Source organism: Chiloscyllium punctatum, chromosome 41 (genome assembly GCF_047496795.1).
Source record: "Chiloscyllium punctatum isolate Juve2018m chromosome 41, sChiPun1.3, whole genome shotgun sequence".
In the NCBI taxonomy this organism is placed as follows: Eukaryota; Metazoa; Chordata; class Chondrichthyes; order Orectolobiformes; family Hemiscylliidae; genus Chiloscyllium; species Chiloscyllium punctatum.
The window spans coordinates 5,226,393-5,230,483 of record NC_092779.1 but is presented as its reverse complement, the minus strand read 5'-3'; the positions used below and the strand labels follow the sequence as shown (position 1 = coordinate 5,230,483).

The following is a 4,091-nucleotide window of genomic DNA, read 5'->3' as shown; positions in this document are numbered from 1 at the left end:
ATGTGCATTAGTCTTTGTAATGTCGTTGACTTTGCGATAGTCCACACATAACTGTTGGGTATCATCTGGCTTTGGCACCATGATTATGGGTGAGCTTCAGTCAGTGTAACTCACTTTGATTATGCCATCTTGGAGCATACGCTCGATCTCCTTCTGAAACTGTGCCAAAGTTAGAGGGATATGCCTATAAGGATGTCGCTTAATCGGAACAGCATCCCCTCTATCTACATCATGCACAATTAGGTTAATAATTCCTAGTTTATTTCCATATATCTCCCCATGTGATAGTAATAACTCTTTCAGGTCATTTTGATTTTCTTGTGGAAGATAACTCAATAATTTATCCCAGTTATTGACAACTTCCTCATTGTACAATTTGATTTGAGGAATATCCAATTCAGAATCCCCTGAACTTGGTTCCTCCTTCTGTGCTGTAATCATTAATACCTTCTCCTCTTGCTTTCCTTCCCTTTTGAGCATATTCACATGACACACTCTTAGATTTTTTCCTGTCTGAAGTCCTTATCAAGGAGCTCACTTCAATCAATTTCCTCTCGATTTGATAAGGTCCACTAAACCTGACTTTTACAGGCTCATCTTTTACTGGAAGTAACACCAATACCTTATCCCCAATTGCAAAATTGTAAATTTGTGATTATTTTTACCTGCTTCCTATTTCATTGTATACTGTGAGACTTTTAAATGCTGTCTAGCCAACTCTGCAGCTCTATTTAATCATTCTCTAAAATTTGACACATAGTCCAAATGGGTGGTCTCTGAATTCTGACTTATTAATTTCTCCTTAATCAATTTTAATGGTTCTCTTACTTCATGCCCAAATATTAATTCAAATCAACTGAATTTGGTTGATTCATTTAGTGTGTCTCTGATCGCAAAAAGTACGAACAGGACTCCCTTACCCCAATCATCTGGATAATCCTGACCAAAAGCCCTCAACATAGTCTTTAGTTTTTGATACCATCTTTCTAGTGCTCCCTGCGATTCTGGATGGTACGCAGTAGATTTGAATTGCTTTATTCCCAAGTTATCCATAACTCCTTGAATAGTTTGAATGTGAACTTTGATCCTTGATCTGACTGGATCTCTATTGGCAGTCCATGTCCAGTAAAAAAATCAAGTCATTCTTTTAGCTGTGATCTTTTAGCCTCTGGAAATCTAGTCGACATATCCATTATTGTTAAGAAATATTTATTACCACTTTTTTTTTGAGGTATGGGACCTACTCAATCAATCAAGACTCTTTTAAAAGGTTCCTCAAATACTAGAATAGGTATTAAAGATGCAGGTTTTATTACTACCTGTGGTTTTCTGATTAGTTGACATGTATGACATGTCTGGCAAAATTCAACTACAGTAAAAATGTCTTTGTATTTTAGCCTGTTTTCCTCACCCCTAACTGACCTCCAAGTGTAGCTCATGTGCCACTCCCAGCACCTCCTTTTTATACCCTACTGGCAAAACAATTTGACAAATCTCTGTCCATTTCTCATCTGCTTGAATGTGTGATGGTCTCCATTTCCTCATTAAGACATCATTTGTTAAGTAATAACAATATGGATGCATTCACTCTCCTTCTCTCTAAATGCCTTTTGATATAACTGTTTTAAGTTCTCATCTTTTTGCTGTAATTCAACCAACTTAATAGAGCTAAAGATACTTGCATGTTTACCTATTTGCTCCTTCTCTGTGCCACTTATCTGATCAAAAAAAGTCTTGGATAACATTATGCTAGCTTCCTTGTATGTGCCTGTTGATCCTTCCTGCATCAGCTTGTGCCTCTGTGATCTTGTGATCACACAATCAGGGAAAATTCCTGGATTCTTTGTCTTCAGTTGCCTGCATCGCCATTGGCTTTTCAACTAAAGTAGGCAGCACGCCTACCAGTGAATCAGCTATATTATTTGCAAGGAAAAGTTGTATTTCTGGAGCTGAGAGTTTGTCCAGTATTCCTCCCATAAATTCTCCACTCTTCTCTGGGCCCTCTCTCCTCACTTTACGTAATTGATCACTTCTTGTCTCACCATGAATTCCTGTTAGCAGTAGCTTTTCTGGCAACAGTCCTGAAGGCGTACATATTTCTTCATCCTTCAGTATTACAGACTGAGAGGATCCTGTGTCCCTTAATATTGTAACCTTCTGCCAATGTGAATAAACTTAAAAAGAGACTTACCTCGGGAGTCGGGCCTCCATTTTGACAGACCAGCGAGGAGAGAAGGTGGAGTGAAGTGAGGGCTGCCGGGAAGGTAAGGGCTTAATTTATATTTGGGCAGTGGCTAATCCCCAGATGCTACACGTGTAGTATCTCCCTCCCACCCCCTCCTCTAATCAGTAAAAATTGACTCTGTAAGGTAAGGCTTTTATTTTTTCTTTATCTTTCTTTTACATACATTTAAGTGCATTGTTTGGTCTTAGTTAGTTCATATAAAGCTAAGGCTTACAATGGCAGGGGACCTCAGACCCATGGCATGTGCCTCTTGCTTCATGTGGGAGCTCAGGGACGTGGCTGACGTTCCTGACTCTGACACTTGCAAGAAGCGTGTCCAGTACAGCTGTTGTTTGACCGCATGACAGCTCTGGAGCTGTGGATGGACTCACTGTGGAGCATCCACAATGCTGAGGGGGTCGTGGATAACACGTTTAGTGAACTGGTCATACCACAGGTTAGGATTGCTGAGGGAGACAGTGAATGGGTGACCAAAAGGCAGAGAAAGAGTAGGGAGGCAGTGCAGATGTCCCCTGCGGTCATCTCCCTCCAAAACAGGTATACCGTTTTGGATACTGTTGGGGGAGATGGCTCGCCAGGGGAGGGCAGCAGTTGCCAAGTTGGCGGGCACCGTTGGCGGGCACTGCTGTTCAGAAGGGCAGGAAAAAGACTCGTAGGGCCATAGTCATAGGGGATTCTATTGTGAGGGGAGTAGGTAGGTGGTTCTGTGGCCGAAAACGGGATTCCCGGATGGTATGTTACCTCCCAGGTGCTCGGGTCAGGGATGTCACTGATCGGCTGCAGAGCATTCTAAAAGGGGAGGGTGAACAGCCAGTTGTCTTGGTACATACAGGCACCAACGATATAAGGAGAAAGCGAGATGAGATCCTGAAAGAAGAATTCAGGGAGCTAGGAGAGAAGTTAAAGGGGAGGACCTCAAAGGTAGTGACTTCTTAGCGCAGTAGGCAGCGCGTCAGCCTCATAATCTGAAGGTCCTGAGTTCAATCCTCAGAGAAGGCAAGACTGTGGCCTTTGTCACCTTACGCATGATTTCGAAGCTACTTGGAGGCTGCCTGAACGGCTGTGCTCTTCCAGCACCACTAATCCAGAATCTCGGGATTACTACCAGTGCCACGTAGAAATGAAAAAAATAGGCAGGATGAACACGTGGCTTGAGGGATGGTGTAGGAGAGAGGGGTTTAGATTTGTTGGACATTGGGACTGGTTCTGGGGAAGGTGGGACTATGACAAAATGGACGGTCTACACCTGAACCAGACTGGAACCAATGTCCTTGGGGGAGTTTTTGCTACAGCGGTTGGGGAGGTTTTAAACTAATGTGGCAGGGGCTGGGAACCAGAACAGAAAACAAGTAACAGGAAACTGGAGACTGTAAGAATCATGAAGATAACATTAATAAAGGGAAGAATAGGCAGAGAGCAGGTGAGCATGAAAGAACTGGTGGCCTGAAATGCATCTCTTTAATGCAAAGACTATAGTGTGTAAGGCAGATAAACTTAGGGTTTGGATTGGTGCCTGGGAGTATGGTGTTATTACAATCATAGAGACTTGATTGAAGGAAGGGCATGATTGGCAACTAAATGTTCCAGGATATAGATGCTTCAGACAGGACAGGGAGGGAAGTAAAAGGAGGGGGTGGAGTTGCATTGCTGGTCAGGGACGATATCATAGCTGTGCTAAAGGAGGACGCTACAGAGGTCTTGGGTAGTGAGGCATTATGGGTGGAGCTGAGAAATAAGAAGGGTGCAGTCACACTGTTGGGGCTGTATTACAGGCCTCCCAACAGTGAGCGTGAGGTAGAAGAACAAATACGTAAACAGATTACGGAAATATGCAGAGGCAATAGGT

The 4,091-nt window shown here is 43.0% G+C and overlaps 1 non-coding gene across 1 annotated transcript; it reads left to right on the top strand.

Moving 5' to 3' along the window:
* The first annotated feature begins 3,171 nt into the window (after positions 1 to 3,171).
* Positions 3,172 to 3,244, top strand: trnam-cau (transfer RNA methionine (anticodon CAU)). The gene has a single exon. It is a non-coding gene; the product is annotated as a tRNA-Met (tRNA).
* The last annotated feature ends 847 nt before the right edge of the window (positions 3,245 to 4,091 follow it).